We start from the raw sequence: 7,470 nt of genomic DNA on the forward strand, positions 1-7,470 counted from the left end.
CTTATGCTTTCTTTAGCATTTACTTCACTGGATCTGTCTCATCTCTTCAGACCGAGAGGCACGGACTCATCTGCTATTGTGATGATTCTGCATTATAGGCATTCCTGGGGCTATGATTCTTCCAGTCTGAGGCTGACAAGTTCACAAGTAACTAAGAGCAGGAGAAGGGAAGTAGAGACCACCGTCTTCTTCATATAGACCACCATGGCTCCTAGGGAGGGATGTTCTATCTTAACAGTTCTCCAACAATCCCAGAATCCCACAGAATTCATATTCTTGGCTGACCCCTTCTTTCTTTAGTATTTCGTACTTCATTTGTGCCTGTAATTGGTCTTATTATTGCCACGTTTTTGACATTATTAGAAAGCCCAGATCAGCACAAATTACATTGATAATATCACTGAAAAGATGTTTCAGATTTGAGGGACATCATGTTTTACAATTGCTAAGACAGGAAAGTTTGGAACATACCCAGCTGGGAAGTACTCCATTATAATTCATTTAGTACACTGTTGTATGTAAGAATATAGAGTATACGCTTAGTATGCTGTTACATGTTATATATTACATATATAACATATAATATATTTAAAAATGTATAATATACTATATATGCATTGTACCAAAAACTTCAATTCATATTTCATGGAATACAGTTATTCTCTCTTACATTTACCTTAATTAAACTAGAGACCTTTGGTTCTGGAATTAAGAGGGGAGGGACAAAAAAGAAAGAAAAATCCCTTTCTCTCCCTTTCTTTCTTTCTTTCTTTCTTTCTTTCTTTCTTTCTTTCTTTCTTTCTTTCTTTCCTTTTTTTTCCTCTCCTTCTTCCTTGTGTTGGGAATGAGCCTGGGGCATTCTACTTCTGAGCTACATCTCACAGCCTTTTTATTATTTTTAATTTTGTGGTACTGGGGATTGGACCCAGGGGCACTATATATCTGAGCCACACCCCCAGACCTTTTTAATATTTTGAAACAGGGTCTCACTAAGTTGTGGAGGCTGGTTCTGAAGCTGCAATCCTCCTGTTTCAGCCTCCCATGTACTGCGATTATAGGTGTGCACCACCAAGCCTGGCAAAATATTGTTATTTTTTGATGAACAGTTTGCTGCTTGGTACATTGGTCTGGACTATGTTATGTGGCAAGAAGTAAATACCATGCAATGGAAAACTCCAGAACTTTCTGCTGCCTCCAGGGCTGAACAGAATAGAGTGTCATTTTAGGGGAAGTGGACTGGAGGATCCCCGCAGCCAATCAATGAAGCTGAGTAGTTGCTCTTCATAAAGTGTGGGAAAGAGGCCTTAACAAACTTATGACAGATCTGCTGGAGGTGTCTAAACGTTTGGGAAAAATAGGATCTGGTTTGGGGAAAAGTAAATAAAACTCCTTGTTTGAATGAGATACATCGACTCCAACTAATTTGGTCAGGGAATCCCAGGTTGTATATCAGAAGAGACACAACTGGGTTGATCCACACAATGGAAGCAGAATGAAGACCAGAAAATCCGTGTGGGCTGGCGTCTCGAGGTCCCCTGCTGTCCCCTCTGAGCTGGTCCTTTCTGTCAGATGTTCTCCTTCAGAGGACTTGAGTGAGATTCAAGACAACCAGGAAGTGCGAAAATTAAGACCATTCAATTACAGAAACAAGCTGGGTGTGGTGGCACATGCCTGTACTCCCAGTACTCAGTACTCAGGAGACCGAGACAGGAGGATCACAGGTTTAAGTCTCAAGGCCAGCCTCAGCAATTAAGCGAGTACCTCTGTAATTTAGCGAGATCCTGTTTCAAAAAAAAATTAAATAGGGCTAAGAGGTATGGCTCTGTGATAGAACACCCCTGTATTCAATCCTCAGTATATATATATATATATCATAAAACAAATGCTTGGCCCTGAGTCACCAGGTCTTGGGTCTGATTTTGTTCCTGATTAACTCCAGACTCAGCCCAGACCCCGGATACCCCTTAATACCTCCTGCATGTCCTCCTGTCTTATTCACTGGCTGTTCATTCACTGAAATAACAGTGACTTCAGTTCTTTCCCTCCTGCTTTATTTTCTTGCTCAGGTCCAGCTCATACCAGACATGGCTATGCCATGTTGCTCTTGGAAGCTTTCCCATCTTCGCACACTCCTCCCCGCTAGTCGGAGCTCGTTCCCAGACCCGGGGCAGCTCCCTCCCCTGCTTCTTTTAACAGTGACACAGGCTGCCACAGCCACAGCCACAGAGGCGCAGGGCGGCTTGGACTTGCCTCCTCAGCCTCACCACCAGCCCCTTCCATGTTCCTACGCTTTCCTTGTTCCCCTCCTTTGCTCTCCATCCCCGCTGCTAATTCCCTGTGCTCTGATTACATTTAACCTCTCATCGGACTCCTCCTAGACACCACCCCATACAAATGCTAGAGCATTATTTTCTTTTTTCTTTCTTTCTTTCTTTTTTGGTGGTACTGGGGTTCCTGGAAGCCCTTCTACCTCCGGGCTACACTCCCAGACCTATTTTATACTTTTTATTTGGAAACAGGGTCTCTTAAGCCAGCGCGGCTGGCTTCGAACCAGTGCGATCCCCCTGTCTCCGCCTCCCAAGCGCAGGGATTATAAGCGTGCACCACCACGCCCGGCTTAGAGCATTATTTTCTAAACACATCAAAAGTCATGTCCAAAAGTTTCAGACACTTAGTGTTGCCAGTGAAATAAAGACTGAGTAAGACCACCCAGCTAGACAGAGTTGGGGCTAGAATGCAAGGCTTTCCAGATTCCAGTCCCAGGACTGAAGTACAGTGCGTGGCAGGAATTCCAGGACTCCTCACTCCGGACTCCTCACCCGTCCTGTTTCACTTCTCAGTGCTTTACTTCTGTGTTCATCTGGAAGCGGCTTCAGCTGCTTTTGGAAGAAAGAGGGATCTTAACACTTAAATGAATCGGAACGCATGTTGGTAAAAGCAAAAATGCTGTGTGGATAGATGGAAACACCTCCAGAAAGAAGTAGAACCTGTGGCTGTTGAGTTCAGGGAGAAGTCATACCGAGAGGACCGGGTTTCCTAGGCCAGAGGGCTTCCCACTGAAGATTCCCCCACACTGACTCCTGCTTCCAGCGAGAGCAGCCCTGTCCTGGCCGGGCTGGAGGGAACGCTGTGTTCTCAGTTCTGGCTCTTATGTTGTGAATCATGAGTTTCTTGGTGGCAGCCAGGCTCGGCAGTACATGCCTGTAATCCCAATACTTGGGAGGCTGAGACAAGAGGATCACAGGTTCAAGGACAGCCTGGGAAACTTAGTGACACCCTCAGCAACTTAGACCGTGTTTCCAAATTAAAAAAAAAATAGGGCTGGGGTATAGCTTGGAGGTAGAACACTCTTGGATGGACCTCCAGTACCCTCCCCCACACAAGATAACATGAATAGCGCAGTATTTCAGTCTTCTTCAAAACCAGAATACCATTTATCCAAAGAACACCATCCCAGATCCCATTTTAACAAAATATAAATGAAAGTCGGGAAACTTTAACAAGACTTATTTATAAAGAGCTGACTTGTCCCTAAGCAACCTCATGTGAGGGACCTTTAGCAGATGTCAGGCCAATAGGATTGGGGGAATTGACTAACGTAGGCAGAGAACTTTGAGGCAACTCGAGCTCCCAGTTGTTACCTCACAGGCACTTAGGAATCATGCTCGACTCCCAGTCCTAGAGGAGGTCCATGCTGGGCTTGGCCTTTACAATCCCAGTAAAGGGTGAAATCCTGGCCTCAACTATTAGTGGACGTGTTTTTTTTTTTTTTTTATGCCACTAAGTCATTACAAATGAGATATTGGTTCAGGATATGAAGCCCTTATTTGGCAATTTTCATCTTCCAAGCACTTTCCAAATGTTAACTAATTAATCTGCTTGACAGGGCTCCATTTAATAGTCTGCATGTTTTATGTTCAAAAACTCTTACATGCTTTTTATTGATCTGATAGTTTATTTCTGTTTTTCCTCCCTGTGTTCTTCCAAGGCCAAATTAGCATAGTTCTTTGTTGACATGGTACCGGGGCTTCCTCCACGGAACCTAGGTGTCCTCGAATTGGCGGACGCCCAAGTAAGGAAAGATGATGTGGACAGGAGGGCCATAGTCCTGCCTCCCGAGTATCAGAATCTCCACCCAGTGACAGACCTGTCAGCAACACCACTGAGTGTTTGAAAACACAGTCTTACAACAGAGCCTGGCACATGGTAGGTGTGCAACCTGTACTGGTTAGATGGGTCAACAAACGTGCTGAGGAATGGCCATGTGGCCCCTTCTGCTTTAGCTGGCTCCCTTTCTTCCCCCCACTCCTCCTTCCCTCTGTCCTTCCCTTCTTACTTTTTTTTTTTTTGGTGGTATGGGGAATTGAACCCAGAGGCATTCTACCTCCAAGCTACACCCACAGACTGTGTTTATTCCTTATTTGTAAACACAGTCTTGCTAGGTTGATGAGAGTCTCACTACTTTCTGAGGCTGTCCTCGAACCTTGGATCCTCTTGTCTCAGCCTCCCCAGTACTGGGATTATAAGTGTGCACTACCATGCCCGGCTTGTCTCTCTTTCTCTTGGAAGTGGAGGCATGGGTATTCTTCAGCACATTCATTAATAATTCAACAAGCATGACTTGAGTGCCTACCAAGTGTCAGGCCCCACGTTAAGCACGAGGGAGAGGCAGAGCAGAGACTGCAGCAGACCTCACGCTGCCTCTCGGAGATCCAGCGTCAGGAGCTCTGGTGATCTGCCTGAAACACCTCCCTCCAGCAGTTCTGCATTCTGCGGCCTTGTTTGTTTCTCAGGGGAGTTGCACATTTGTCATGGGGTAAACACAACTTAATTTATTGTAAAGCTGTGTGTGTGTGTGTGTGTGTGTGTGTGTGTGTGTTTTACTAGGGATTAAACCCAGAGGTGTTCTACCTCTGGGCTACACCCTCAGCCCTTTTTCTTTTTTATTTTGAAAGAGTCTCACTAAGTAGCTGAGACTCGCTCAGTGCTGAAGATGGCCTTGAACTTGCGATCCTCCTGTCTCAGCCTTCCAAGGACTGGGATTACAGATGTCTGCCATCACGCTCAGCTTGTAAAGCTTTTTCATTCAAACCTCAAGGCCTGATCCCAGGAATTAGTGACTAAGCCCACACTTCTACCATCTAATCTAGTTCTTACTTTTAGGGTTATGAACCTTATTAAGAATCTCATAAGAACTATGTATCCACTCAACAGAAGACATATATATGCACATATTATATGTATTTTTAATACATTTATATTTTATATACATGAATATATATATGAAAAATGTGCATATAATTTTAAAAAGTAGTTACACCTTCTACTAAAGTGGATGTATCCTGTGTTACGAGTTTTAGAATATGTTACGGTTTAGGGGAAACTGTCCCCAGGGATCTTTGTTAGACCCCTGGGAATAATTTCCCAATAAAACCCACAAAACCCACAAAACCAGAAAAAGATAAAAAAAAAGGTAAAAAGGCACACGGGTTCTTGTCCTGAGTTAAGGATAAGTATACAATAGCCCGTACTCTTGCTGAAGATTTAAAAGAGTTTATTAAAACGATAGAAATACAGAAGATAGTTATAGCCTCATGTTATCGGGTAACATGAGGGGGAGGTTCGAGCAAATTCACCGAGATATAACACATGGACCAGACTTTTTATACACATGACCTCCATCTTGTTCATGTAATTCTGACGTAGCAAATGTCCCTGTAAGGTACCTCCCCTTACCCTGTAAGGTACCTCCCCTTACCCTGTAAGGTACCTCCCCTTATTTTCCCATCACGGTGTACTTTCCCGCCTAGGTATTTCTCACAAAGGTCAGTCCCCTGCTCCCATCCCAGCTAGATTATTATGTAGGTCTGTCTTTAGAAAGAGGAAGTCCTAGCTCCCCTCTCCTATGGACTTGCTAACTACTTTTAGCTAAGTCAATCTAAGTTTCAACAGCTGTTTGCTTCCTGACCTAAACCAAGACCAAGTCTTTCACAGATTTGCCCCTCACCCAATTTTTGAAATATCTTAATAATTAGAGCTTTCTCAAATCTCCCTAGGCCATTCCCAATACTGGTACATCCTGGGTTAAAGAGCATTATCTAATCTCAAAATATCACTGTTTAAGTTAGGCATGGCGGCACACACCTGCAACTCCAGTCCTTTGGAGACGGTGACAAGAAGACGCATGTTCGGGGCCAGCCTCAGCAACCTTGTGTGATCCTCATCAACTTAGTAAGTCTCACTTTTGACAATAAAAAATAAAAGAGGGTTAGGGGTTGTAGCTCAGAGGTAGAATTTCCCTGGGTTCAACATCTACTACTCAAAACAACCAACCCACAATGGACTTTGTATTATAGTTCAGCTAACACAGTTAGGTTTGGCAGAAGAGAAAGTGCCAGTCATTAGGCAAACATGTTCATGTTTTGTTTTCTTTAATGGCTTCTTTGCCATATCTTGGCCTTTGGTAAAGTAGAAGTATTTTATCCCTACAGTTATTTTAGAGAGTAGAATACTGCTTTCTGCAACAGTTTTGATCTTTTAGTGGGATCAGAATATTGTCTTTAGGGTACCATCTATAATGTGAGCATGAAGCATGTTCTACATGAGGCTAAAGCCTGAGAATCCGTCATTCTCCAGGATAATTGGTATTATCCAATACTGCTCTGCATGTGTTCTCTTACACTTGCCTGTAAGGAATTTTATCTGCCAGTTTTCTGCTCCCATATGCAGGCTTGTGAAATTTTCACAGTTTTCTCTGCATAAATGGCATAATATTTCATTATTAAAAAGAACTTAGTGTCATGTGCAAACCTGAGGATTTTATTGTAAACAGTCTCTCATTATGTCTTAGCATCCATTTGTGAGTTGGAACAATTTAAAAAACATTTCTCCTTGGCCTTCTCTCCTCTTTTGGAACCAATGTCCAAAATATAACAGTTAATTAAATCCCATGTTTGTGCCCAACTAATGTCTAGCAAAATATTAACAGTAAACATCTTTGGCAGGCTGGATTATTGATAATTTTTATATTATTCCTTTTTGTTTTTCTACATTTCTACAAAGAACAAATATTGGTTTAAAATAAGAAGCACCATATAATGTGCATAGCTTTTTATAAATTCTTACCAAAGTCATAGTGATAAATAGAGGATATCCACTAGCTTTTAACTTTTTACATGCTTCTTTAAAAATGTTAAGGAGGAGCCCAGTGTGGTGATGCATGCCTAGACTCCTAGTACCTGGGAGGCTGAGACAGGAGAATTGGAGTTCAAGGTCAGCCTCAGCAATTGAGTGAGCTTGTCCCTCCCTCCCTCCCTCCCTCCCTCCCTCCCTCCCTCCCTTCCTTCCTTCCTTCTGCCCTTCTTTCCCTCCCTTCCTCCTTCTCTTTCCCTTCTCTTTCTCTCTCTCTCTCTCTCTCTCTCTCTCTCTCTCTCTCGATTGAACTGGAGGGCATTCTACATCTAAGCTTCA

This window comes from Muscardinus avellanarius (assembly GCF_963383645.1).
Source record: "Muscardinus avellanarius genome assembly, chromosome: 8".
NCBI classification, from domain to species: domain Eukaryota; kingdom Metazoa; phylum Chordata; class Mammalia; order Rodentia; family Gliridae; genus Muscardinus; species Muscardinus avellanarius.